Source organism: Schistocerca serialis, chromosome 10 (assembly GCF_023864345.2).
Source record: "Schistocerca serialis cubense isolate TAMUIC-IGC-003099 chromosome 10, iqSchSeri2.2, whole genome shotgun sequence".
Classification (NCBI taxonomy): Eukaryota; Metazoa; Arthropoda; class Insecta; order Orthoptera; family Acrididae; genus Schistocerca; species Schistocerca serialis.
In genome coordinates this window covers 146,645,275-146,659,211 of record NC_064647.1, presented here as the reverse complement: position 1 = coordinate 146,659,211, position 13,937 = coordinate 146,645,275, and positions in this window count along the sequence as shown.

Sequence of the window (13,937 nt, the reverse complement as noted above, 5' to 3'; positions counted from 1 at the left end):
TTCGATGTTATTTATATTCCATCTGATTTGGGAACGAAGGCTGACATAATTGTTTGGAGATTCCGAGTGTATGGTTAGGCAGGATCCTAAGAGGACAGCTTAAATTACTGTGAATGAAAGAACAGCAATAACATTCATATTCCTCCGTGTCACAAATATCTCGCTGTTTATTTACGAATATGTAGCGATTTCCGAATGTGTGGTTAGGCAGGAACCTGAGAGTACAGTTTCAAATGCTGTGACTAAATCGAGCTGCAATAAAATTCATAGTTTACCTTTACATAAATATTTGGCTCTTAATTTCTCAATATGATCGGCTGTCAACTTTGTGGCACGGAAAAATATGAATATTATTGCTCCTCGATTCACTCGCAGCAATTTAAGCTGTCCTGACCACTTACTCGGAAATCGCTAAATATTTATTTCATTCTTCGTTCTCAGATCAGACTGAATGCAAGTAACATCCAGTATTGCAGAACATACTTGTGTTACATTCATAAGGAAGTAACAGAACGTGTTAACAACACTAACATAAAAAAGTTGCATGTAAGTGGATGCGAACCAACGACTTCTGACTCCAGAAACATGACATTACTCATTATGCTAACACACAGACATAAACATTAATAGACTGGCAGTACCGTGTACAGTATCATCGGCGTTACTGAAGCTAGCCAGCACTTTAGCACAGCAATATGGCGTGTAAAAATCTGTTTATGTACTGATAAATCAGTCGCAATAAATGGGGATAAACGGATATAACTACGTTACCTTTGGAGTTTTGACAGAATGGTTATTATATGCGTCGTATTTGGTTCTAATTTCGCGTACAGCAGATGGGAGATACAAGGAAAGAAACATATCGCAATGCAAGAATAATTAGGTGCATCTTAGGCATTTTTGCTTTTGTGCTGTATGTAGTCCTAAATAATTACATTACAGTTTGTCTTATCTGAAATATTGACAATGATTAAATAGTTTATGTACATTTTAGGGGATTACATCAATCTAGCATTAATAGACGTTGGTTAACGATATGCTTTTAACCAGATTTGATCAACTTTGGCTTTTCTTCGAATAGTATGCTCCTTATGAAAGTGCTCCTATAAGTAGAACGTGCTATTTGTCCTTGAGAACAAGTGTCTTTATTCATTTAAGTGTTCTTATAAAAACTACCGTCTGCTTCAAATGCATGTATATGCAACTTGATGTCCTTCTCATAACACGATTCTGCAATGCATGATTCAACTAGTACACAAAAATTTAGTCAACTAAAGAACTTTATTAGACCACTTTGTAAAGGCTACAACGTCATTTGGTATCGGGAAATCTTGGTAGCATAATGCGCAAAATTGCTGCCGCCACCATCTTATCTCACCAAAATGTCTGGCTTCATTAACAGATGCATTTAAGCCAGTGTAGTAATGTACGTCTGTGATGCTGAACTCTGGTCTTGGTTATAATATTCTGTCTTGAAAGCTTGTATCATTGACACGTTATAAAGCGACATTTAGTGATAATGGTGTGTGTTTGTGATGAATTTTCAATGTTCCGTTACACTGAAACGACATACTGCAAATTATAAAACAAGTGTGTTTCATTCTTTATTTTTAAATTGTTGACGATAACAACTCACTCGTAAGAGGGGGCACTCTTATGCAAAGGCATTAACCATCGACAAAGCATTATGTGACATTTTATTATAGCAATAATTATAATAAATTATTCCAAGAATGATGTGTTTTGTAAATATCCCGTATACGCACATGAAATCTTTTGATAGGCCCGTATCGAATGTTACCGAAAGTTGATCATCAAGTCGTCGATATTGTATGTGACGTCAAAATGACGTCACGTTTGCGGGAATTTTAGGAAACGGCCATAACTCTGAAAGAAATTCAGCGATATTCCAGAAAATTCGGAAGAATACATGGTGTCATGTTTACAAAAGGTTTATTCTTATGGTGAACACAGTAAAGCATTTAGGTTACCGGAGGTCAACAGTAACGCTAGGCACCCTGTGAACTGCATATCCTTTGGATAGCTGTCCCAGAAGAGAAGTTTCACTTCGAAGAATTAACTGGTAACTCCGTCCACCACCTAGACACTTTTGTAAGACGTCACAGTAGAAGATAGTCGCAAAAAGGCATATCGTAGCAGGTATAGCAAGCTTGATACTTGCCCCTAAGAACCACAATGTGAGTGTGTGAAGTACAGATACATCCCTACCTACTAAGTCGGAGAGGGGAAGGAATCAGAATGTTGTCAGAGGTGCAGAGACATTCGTCAGATTGTCTGAACCATGTCAAGTGCGCCGGCTGGTGTAGCCGATCGGTTCTAGGCGCTTCAGTCTGGGACCGCGCGACCGCTACGGTCGTAGGTTCGAATCCTGCCTCGGGCATGGATGTGTGTGATGTCCTTGGGTTAGTTAGGTTTAAGTAGTTCTAAGTTCTAGGGGACTTACGACCTCAGATGTTGAGTCCCATAGTGCTGAGAGCCATTTGAACCATGTCAAGTGCCGCACCACCACAATCCTTTAAAAACCCATGTTTTTGTTTTCACACAGAGTTCACAGTAAGATGATTGGGATGCCAACTGTCTCATTCATTGCCAGCCTCAGCAAGCTCTAAAAAAAATCGGTTTTTCTCACTTGGATTGCTGCTCTCAAAGTCTGTACTTAAAATACTGCCAGTTTTCACTGCTTCTATCAGTGTTCACTCCACAGGCTCAGACAGCGACTTCCGTTGTGCAACCAAAAGGACAGAACAAAGAAACAGAGATCCATAGATTGATGCCAGACGAGGAAAGATGTGGCCAGGGCAGTCCTGTTTACACGATTTCACGAGAAGCGGTCATGGGAATGGTTGGTCGACAACGTAATGTATGCAAGAATTGTAGAACATCTTAACAGCCACAACATACTCAACAGAAACCAGTTTGGTTTCCAAAAAGGTAGATCAACTGAGCAGGCTATTTTTTCTCTCACTAATGAAATTTTAGAGTCAATAAATAATAAAATGTCACCTATTGGAATTTTTTGTGACTTGTCTAAGGCCTTTGACTGTGTGGACCACAACATTCTCTTACATAAGGCTAATTTTTATGGCTTGCGAGGTAGCATTGGTAGATGGATAGAATCATATCTGCAAAACAGAAAACAGAAGGTGATAATTAATGGTGCCAATGATAGTCCCATTTCCTCTGATTGGGGCACATTAAAGTGTGGTGTGCCTCAGGGGTCCATCCTAGGACCTTTGCTTTTCCTTATCTTCATCAATGATCTCCCACTTTGCACAGACACCGAGTGTAAATTTACTCTTTTTGCCGATGACACCACTATTCTGCTTGAAAGTCGAACTAACAGTGACCTAGAAAATAAATGTAATGCTGTACTCGTTGACATCCTACACTGGTTTAAGTGCAACGGACTAACTCTAAACATTCAGAAAACTCAGTATATGCAATTTCACACATCTCAACAAGAAAATGAAGTATGCCACTTAAACTGTGGTAACCAAAATATACTACACTGTGAATCATCTAAGTTCTTGGGCATTCTAATTGATGGCAAGCTGAACTGGTCTGAGCATATCTTAGACCTACATAGAAGGCTCAGTGTGGCAACTTATGCTCTGCGTGTAATCACCCCCATTGGTGATGAGGACGCTACTAAAGCTGCCTACTTTGGTTATTTTCATTCTATCATGTCGTATGGCATAATATTTTGGGGCAACAAGCCTTTAGCCAAAAAAATATTTACTGCACAGAAGAGAGCTGTTAGAATCATGAGTGGTGTTCATCCAAGATATTCTTGCAGAAGTCTGTTTCATAAGTTACAAATATTAACACTTACCTCTCAATTCATATTTTCTTTGATGATTTTTGTTTCTAACAACCTATCTCTTTTTAAAACTAATAGTGAATGTCATGATCATAATACTAGGTCTAAAAATGATCTACACAGGGATCTGAAACATCTTGTTCAGAAAGGTGTTCATTATTCAGCCACAAAAATTTTCAACTCCCTTCCATCAGGTATTAAAGATCACATTAATGTTTTACCTACTTTTAAATGTAAATTGAGAGAATACCTAATGGTAAATTCCTTCTATTCTCTTGATGAGTATCTACAGATAAAGCAATGATTTTTTATACTGATAAAAATTTGTTTGCTATAGATCACATTAACTGTTTAATTTGGAAAATGTACTATATTTCCTTTTTAGGTATTGTTTTATATTACTTGAGCTATACCTTTGATTTGATTTTAACCTACAAACTTATTCATAATCTTATGGTACATTTTTGTCATTTTATATATGTGTATTATTTGTTTAATTTGGAAAATGTACTATATTTCCTTTTTAGGTATTGTTTTATATTACTTGAGCTATACCTTTGATTTGATTTTAACCTACAAACTTATTCATAATCTTATGGTACATTTTTGTCATTTTATATATGTGTATTATATCTGTTGTATGTAATCATGACTCATTCCACATCCTTGTGATTTATCACAATACGGATTAATTGAATACGAGAAAAAAAGAAAAGAAAAAGTAATTGAGCGGTGGCAGCAGCAGCTTCAGTGGGAAGCGAGCAGCTGGCAGTGGGTAATAGGCTGGCACAGCCTACACCTTAATGTAGTGCATTGTATAGCTTTCAGTGGTGGGGCTGTCTTGACTCAAGTCGCCTGAAACTGCAACATGGCAGAGGTTTGTGTGCAATCTGATGGAAAATTATATAAAATCCTAGAATAAAAGAACTGTAAGTCAATCTTCACGGCAATTTTACTGCAAGAAGTCCCATATTTTGTTTTGGGAACTTGCGAGGCACACGGTAATGCAAAAATACTTAGCAAACGCACGATCTCAGACACCAATGCCATTGTTCACATGCCAGACAATATGTGAGGAAATATTTTTTTGCCTTAATGCTTTGAAATGGTGTTACTTACCTGATCCGTATTCTCATATTCACTCGTAAAAGCATAATACTTATAGAATGCAGTATTTCTGTGAAAATTATAAGCAGAGAAACAAAAGAAAAGCATGATTACAGTCGCCTTATGTTGAATTGGGAAAGATATCTAAAGTCGACAGAGAAAGTAAAAATGAGTTTGTAAAATTGAATTTGATTGCCTACAGAGTACATAAAGCCCGTTAAAATTGCTTCTTAACAATGCAGCACAGATTTAGCTTGTTCAGTATGACGTACCTGTGAAGCCAGGTCAAGTACAGACCTTAAGGAAGTAAAAAGATTAAAGGTATTACAAGCCCAGTCATTAGATTAGATTAGATTAGTTTTTCATCCCATAGATCCATGTTGAGGAGATCTATGTGGATGTGGACCATGTCAATTTTTTTTAAGTTGAAGTAACAACACTAAAAGTATGAATATATACAGCACATCATTTGTTTCTATTAAAAGATTCGTCAATGGAGTAGAAGGAGTTGGCCACTAGTAAGTCTTTCAGGCTCCTTTTAAACTGATCTTTATTTGCAACTAATTTTTTTATGTTTGCTGGCAAATTATTGAAGATGAGTGTTCCTGAGTAGTGGACCCCTTTTTGAACTAAAGTAAGTGCTTCTAAGTACTTGTGCAGATCATTTTTGTTCCTGGTATTGTATGTATGAACTGAGCTGTTTGTTGGAAAAAAGAGATATATTATTTAGGACAAATTTCATTAAGGAGTAAATATACTGAGAGGCAGTAGTTAGTATACCCAGTTCTTTGTAGAGGTTTCTACAGGACGTCCGTGAATTTACTCCACAAATAATGTATGGGACAAGTTTCAGAACTTGGGATAGAAACTGATTATGCCAAGGGAATCCTGTCGATCGGGGTAGGCCCATTAAATTGTGTACGGAGATAGAAGCACAAGGTGCAAGTACACAGGGGCAGGGACTTACCAAACCACAAACAGATTTTGAAACTGCAAGACGTGAATACAGTAGAGTTCACAGTTTTGGGTAATTCAGAGAAACCAGTTAACCAAATTACACCGAAAAAAATTACCCGTAAATGGACGTGTCACCGACAGGAAACGGACGTTATGGAAGCTAAGGCAGGCCACAGGGTTAGAATAAAGGTAGGTTCTCGTCAGGAGAGGATAAAAGATTGCAGATACTAGCCTGAGAGAAGGCACTGTTGAAAAACAGGAGTTGCAGGAAGGCGTGTACCTACCAGATAAACTGGTGAGAGTACGAAAAAGCTCTCGTTTCGTTAGTGTGTTAAATACATATGAGGAAATGGTTTCTATTGAGATGCCTCATGTTAAGGTCAAAGAAGTTTCGCCATTTAATCCAATTCCAAAGCAGATTGAGCAGAAGATAGACAAGGTGTCGATTGAATAAAAAATCGAGCCAGATCGTTTAAAATGGCATAGAAAAACTGTCCGTAATAGAGATGTGTTCTGGGTTTACCGATATCTCTCATTTGCCAGGGAATAAGCAGAGGGAAGAGTAATTTGCTCTCGCACTTAAGGAAGCATTACAACAGGAGATAAATCAGTACCTTCAACAAGCACCGGGAATTTCCAGTTAATTGCATTTCCCACAAAGATAGATGCCTCTGGCAAAAATAAATGGAGAGTGCTGGCTAATTACAGAAAACTAAATGTTGTTGCCATCAACACAGTCCTCCCACTCCCATGTACTGATGAAATTTTGGACAGATTAGCAAGGCAAAAATTTTTTCAGCACTTGGTTTGGTTAAGGGATACTATTAGATATTATTAAATGAAAAAAACTGAGAATTTACAGCTTTTAGTACACAGTATGCTCATGATATGTATGAAAGAATGAAATGGGACTCCATTCTGCACCCTCCACATTCCAAAAACTGATGAATTTGGATCTAATGGGTTTACAGGGTGATAAAATGTTTGTTTATTTATTTAGACAGTGTAGTAATTTTTGGTCCATCTCTGGAAAAACACAATCCTTGCTTGGCCGAGGTTTTTGAAAGACTTGAGGCAACACAATTTTAAGTTATTTTAAGTTACACATGGATAAATATGAATTTTTAAGGAAAGAGATCTCACATCTGGGACTTGTGTTAACTGAGGATGATGGGTTAATGCCAGATCGAAACAAGTTAAAAGCAATGGCGGCCATACCTGGAAGCAAGGGTGGGTGGAGGGGTGGGGAGGCGAGGGGGTTCTAGGATGGAGATGTCACCCCCCCACCGCCACAGCTCTCGGAGAAAGGAAAAATATATTGGAGTCAAGTGATTTAAAAGTTGGTATTACGCAGTTTTATAAGAGGGCCATTACTGCAACTTTTTATGGGTGTGCAAAGTTGCCATTCAACGTCAGAATTATGAAAAACACTCCATACTCCCAAGACTTGCCTCTCCCCCCCCCCCCCCATATAAACCATCATATGGATTCTCTTTTCCCAGCCCAATACAATAAAATCATTAAAAAGTGTCCTCGGGTTAGTTGGGGGCTATAGGTGCTTCCTAAGTGACTTCAGTAAAGTGAAAAAATTGCTACATGCATTGCTGAAGGAAAGATTTGAGTATGAATGGGACACCAAGCAAGAAGATGTGTTTCAAGTGCTAAAATAGAAGCTACTCAATCCCACTGCATTGCAGCATCCAGATTTTTCAAAAAAGTTTTTAATCGTGACTGATGTGAGCCAGGATGCTATTGGCACAGTTCTTAGCGAGGGGAGGTAGGTAAATAATTTTCAGTTTCATATGATTCCAGGCACAGCAAAATGATAGCACCATTGAGAGTTATTGGCAGTAGTTTGGGTGGTCAAACTTTTCAGACCATATATGTTTGATCGTAAGTTTACCATTTGTACAGATCATAAAACAGTGCAGTGGGTCGGAAATATTAGCAATCTGTCCTCATGTTCAATGATTTTCAGATTGAAACTGTATACGAAAAGGGCAAGAACAACTGTGTAGCGGATGCGTTATCGAGAATAAGGAAAGTACAGTCAGCTTATACTGAGACTGGAGCAAATGGAAATAAGGAAGGGGTGGTAGTCAAGAAAGATGAACAGCAAGAGATAACTGCTGAACAAAAGGCGGAAATTTTACGGGAATTCCATGACAGACCCATACGTGGTCATCAAAAGATCGTGAGAACTTATGATCAAATCAGGAAATACCAAACATGGTCAGGTATGAAGGAGGATATTGAGGAATACCATGTTTTATGGACTATAAGACGCACTTTTTTCTTCGAAAAATTGCCTACAGAATTCACATACATCTTATACTTGAAATTAATATAAAAATGTCCAGTGTTTGCTTTAAAATTCCCACCAGTCTTAAAAATGGCGAAATATTTGATGCCGCAGGAAATCTATCTCTACCTGGCAACATTGGATTCAACTGACAGCAGCAGTGTACCAATGTGACGAACATGAGTTGTGGGGATTCAAAGGCTTAAGCTTGCTAAAACTATCTCCCTCCTGCTCCACCATCAGTTAAACCCAGAACTCGATACATCACTGTAGTCTACACAGCCAGTGAACTAATATTGAAAGTGATTTGTGTTATCAGTAACAGTACAATATTTTTGTTAGTAGCTAGTATCATAGTGGAAAAATTAAATGGTATTCATATGATGCGGGCTATAAATTGAAAGTAATAGCATATGCAGAACAACATGGAAACAGAGCAGTTGAGTGGCATTTTGCTCACCATCAACGGAGAAAACCATTTGCAATTGGCAGCCTGGAAAAAAAAGGGGGGGGGGAGACTAAATGTGCAGATAAGAGGACTGAATGCAAAATGGGCAAAACTGGAAGATGGATTATTGCAGTGGAGTTAAGGACACCATCGAAATGGTACTGGAATTAATACAAAAAAGATTCAATACACGCTTGGAAGCTAGTCCTACAGTGGACTTAGCATGCAAACCAAAACCAAAAATATGCCAGAAAAATGCCACAAGAGTGTGAAGAGAAAATATTTTCTTTCCTTGGCTTTGTTATTCAACATCAAAAGAAAACCAGTGTGGAACTAAGCCAAATAGCGAATATGGATGAAACTCTTCTGACAGTTGATAAGCCGAGTAACACAACTGTTGCCATGAAAGGTGCTAAAACTGTAACTATTAAAACAAGTGGACATGACAAAATGCACTGCACTGTTGTCCTTTCATGTTGTGCTGGCGGTACTAAACTTAATCCAATGATCACTTTCAAGTGCAAAATAATGCTAAAAACTTCTGAAGTACTGCCAGGTATTGTTGTTCACATACATGGAAAGGTTCGGACGGACGAGGCTGGTATGAAATTGCGGATTATCACAGTGTGAAAGAGATGGAACGGTGCTTTATTGAAGAAGAGTTCTCTTCTTGTGTTAGAGCAGTTTAGCAGTCATTTGAAAAATTCTGTGAAAGAGAAGTCGAGAAAGGGAAATACATAGCTTTCTATTATTCCAGGAGCACTTACTTCGCAATTGCAATCTCTTGATGTGTCGATAAATAAACCACTTAAAGTGTATATGAGAGAGGAATGGAATAAATAGATGAAACCCAACAAGAGTTCACATCGAAGGGAGCTTTAAAGCAACCTACAATCAAATAAGTGTTTCAGTGGATAAAGCAGTCTTGTTGTAGAGTGAGAGAAGACATTATTGTTAAATCTTTCAGGAAGTGTGGCACAAGTGATGCTCTCAATGGCAGTGAAGACCATCTTATATATGAAGAGGACAATGATGATGATGAAGAGGAAGAAGAAGAAGCAAGTTCAGATGATGATTTTCGTGGATTTTAAAGGTCAGTTCGGTTTCATAAACTCTAACAATAAAAATGTTATTTAAAAAAAGCTGCTCCAAAACTAGGGTGTCTTAGAGCCCGTAAAATGTGTTATATCAGAAAATGTATTAGCTGTCAAAAAAAAGAAGAAAATATAAAATAAGACAAAAATACAATTGGATGTAACACCGACACCAGGTGCAGTGTTTGATAGGTGTGATGTGGAAACATCATGTCCCGTGACAGTAACAAACAGAAATAATAAATATATACTAACATTCCAGGATGCTTTAATGAGTTCATTGTAGCAGAACCGATACAAAAGCAGGACAAAGATACAGTGGCTCATGTCCTGGTGGAAAGAATAATTCTAAAATCTGGGATACTCTCAAGTAATCCTCAGTGACAATGGTAGCACTTTTTTGAGTGACACACTAAAGAGTGGGTGCAGATTGTTAATAACTGACAGGGTGCAGACCACCTGTTACCATCCCCAATCGAATGGAGGATTGGAAAGATCACACCAAACCATAATAGAATTCCTGTGATAATATATCAAATAGTGTTCGATCTAACTGGGACGGCTGACTTCCATTCACAGTATTTGTGCACAATACCACACCCCATGGTGTCACAAGTCATACACCACACGAGTTATTTTTTGGTATTGCATGTAATATACAAGGTACATTGCAAAGAATCCTGCAGGGGTTACTTATAATTACAATGATAATGTACACAAATTAGAGGAGAAAATTAGGCAGATTCACCAATGTGCCACAGGATTATAATAAACAGTGTAAAGACAAGAACAAAGAGTACTGTGATAGAGACCAGAATCTAAAAGATTTTAAAAGAGGTATCAATTTCTATTGTACAAGGAAAGTATTAGAAGAGGCAGAAGTTGTCAAGTAGGAATGCAGTGGTGTGGGACAAAGGGCCCAAATGTGGTCATTCATTTAAAGAGAAACAAATTTTTAACAGTGCATGCCAAGAGGTTAAAAGAGTTCTACTGACACAGAACTTTTTCTTGAATTTCAGATGAGGAAAGTGACGGGAATGTTGAACCTGGTATGCTGTATTGCAACAATGTACACACTTGGATAATTTCAAGATTTTAGCACAGAGAAGTTTCCTTCAGCACTGGGTTTATATGATGATAATACTGGCAAGGTAAAAATCTACAGTATGACGTGGAAAACTGTTAGCTATATATATCTGGGAGAACTTCACAGAAAAACTGATGACACAAAGACTTGTAAACAGAAGTTAACAGTGCTTGGGAATAACTGATCAAGAGTGTACAGCTGTAGTGGCATGTCGTAGAGATCCAGTTAATTGGACAATTAACAAGACATGACACATGTAAGAAACGAGGTGTTTAAATTTTGTGGGTGAACCTAACATAACTAATGCACTGCAAACACTTCAATACTTGCATTTAATTCGAGACAATATTCAAGGCAAGAAGTTTCCAATTGCTCTCATGGAACAGAGCGGATACCAGTTGGTATCAATCATTGATGTTGAAGTATTTCCATCTGGCCATATAAGCTGTGTATTGAATCTCTATTTATTAGAAAATGAGCGATTTAATTCGTACAGAGTATTACCCTTACCTTCTGAAGTTGGTGGAAATCAAAGTTTATTTATGTCCATACAACCAGAGAAAGAATATTTGTTAATTGATGAATACAAGCAGTACTATGGGAAACTGAGTAACAAACAACTGTTGTATAAAGAAATAAATTCTGTTCTCAAAATTTCTAAGCAAAAGTTTGTTTTACTGTCCACATATGATCACGAAACCTGAGAAGCTAGGAGGTTGCAATCCGTAATGGTAATTCCCAAGCATAGTATTAAGAAGTTTGCGACACTAAAGGATACGTTTGGCCTCCACTAAGTCAGGACCAATGGTTACTCATTGCTCCAAACAGGGAAGACTTGACAATTCTGTGTAACGACAAGAAGCCAACAGACATACTGGTCAAAGATACAGGGAAACTAACATTTTATGGGAAATGTATAGAGTATGGAGCAAAGGTGTTCATATAGCCTTAATGAATAATAAGAATTAATGTGACCACTGGGCACAGTGCCAGCTTTACACATGGAGACTGAGTGCCGTATTATAAAGCAGGAAAAGAGAAACATTTCTGAGTTATGGTTAGACCTGCCATTGGAACATGTAATACAACATTTATATGACTTTAAAGTAGCAGGTCATAAAACAGCAGAAATAGAAGAGGAAATAGCTTTCCAAGAGCAGCACAGATTTTCAGAAATACCTTGGTATCATTAATTGTTCTCATCCTACTTAAGAGTTGTAATACTTACCCATTATGTTTATATGTTGTTTGTGCAAATACTGCAGTGTTTCAGAGATTGTTTTAAGGACATGTGGAAGGCATGGGTGGTGATTGTTGTGGCAGAGTGTGTGTGAGGACGACTGTAGTAAACATATGTGAGGGTCCAAGATGCCACGCATTCGTAGTACACAGCCTCTTTGGTCAAGGAGAGGAAATAGTGAAGAGTGAGATGAAAGCTCCATTATGTTTGAACACAATTAAGAACGAGCCTCGTTACCTATTCCAGCTCCACACAGAGATCAATGATAACACAAGAAACTGCAAAAGTCCCTTAGTATGTTGGAAATCGTGTGAATCACATAAGGAAAATGTGAACAAGGATCTTGTGTGTTCATTTTCAGATTTATTATTGTAATTATGATATGTAATGTTCTGTATTGGCGTGTTTATGTACATGCAACGTGAAGAAAAATAAATACTGATTTGTTTATGTAACATGGAAAAAAGGAGCGGCAAAAATATTTTATCTTTGTTGTATGTACCTGTAAAGTGAAAAACAAATGTACCTGTAAAGTGAAAAACAAATCAATGTTTATACTGATGTTTCTATGTATCTGTACAGTACAGTGAAAAATGAACCAAGGAATTACATTTATGGTTCTATGCATATCTATCTGTGTGTATATAACTACAGTTAAAAATGAAACAATGTTTTATATCAATGTTTACCAGTGTGCAAAAATGAAGTGAAAACTTAACTTTACAAAATGCAAAATGTAAAAACAACAAAATTGATTAACCAAGAATGAATATTATGTCACTTTTAGAACTATGATACTTTTACCACAACAGAACTCAGATTACACAACTGTTGCCAAGTGACTGCCAACAAATTTTTCCCATTGGGGAGATATCATATATTGACGATGTAAATACTTGTATATTGTTAAGCTAGAGGCTGTTGGAAACTAACAAGGGCCCTTCATAATAGGGGATCAGAGACATAGAGGAAGTGGTGAGTTGCAGACTGGCACAACGAGAAACACTGCTAATATATTAAGCTTTCAGACAAGGTGGTCCTTTTGAAATAGAAAACATACACATTCATACATGCATAATGCACAGGCACACTCAGGCTCTGGGTGCTGGAGGCTGTAGCTCCGTGTGTGTGTGTTCTATTTTGATGAAACACCTTGTCTGAAAACTTAATATTTTTGCAGTGTTTTTCGTTGTGCTGGTTTGTGACTCATAACATCCTCTTTATGGCGAGTATGAACCTATCCTTTTCAGATTGCTTTTCTTCTATCCTGGACTTTTGTAATTGCTTAGCTGAGTGGTAATGTGTTTGTCTCCCGTGCAATGGGCACAGGTTCAATTCCTGGCTAAGTTGGAGATTTTCTCTGCTCGTGTTGTTTTGTCCTCCTCATCAGCACGCAAGTTGCTCAGTGTCGGTTGAAATAAGACTCGCATTTGGTGGCCGAACTTCCCCAAATGGAGCCTCCCGGGCAACAATGCCATACAGTCATTTCATATAATTTGAAATACTACTTTGGATAGTTATCTCTGTTGTTAATCCATGACTTAAGCACTCAGGTAGTGTCCTTTGTCTACTTGAGGCAGTCAATCTGTACAGAGTTACTGCAAACGTTTCTAAATTCTCTTCACAAATTCTGTATATTTTACATGTAAACAACATACTGCATGGCATTCATGAAGGTCACAAAGGTTAGTTCAAAGGAACAGTAAATATCTATACTTCTCCAGTTTCTAACTAGATAATTTACGTGGTGCTTGTGACATTTCCATAAAAACAATGCCTCATCCTATTGTCTAGCATGTAGAAATCATTCTATCAAAATGTCACAGACACCTTGAGAATGGATACGGTTGGAAATCTTAGT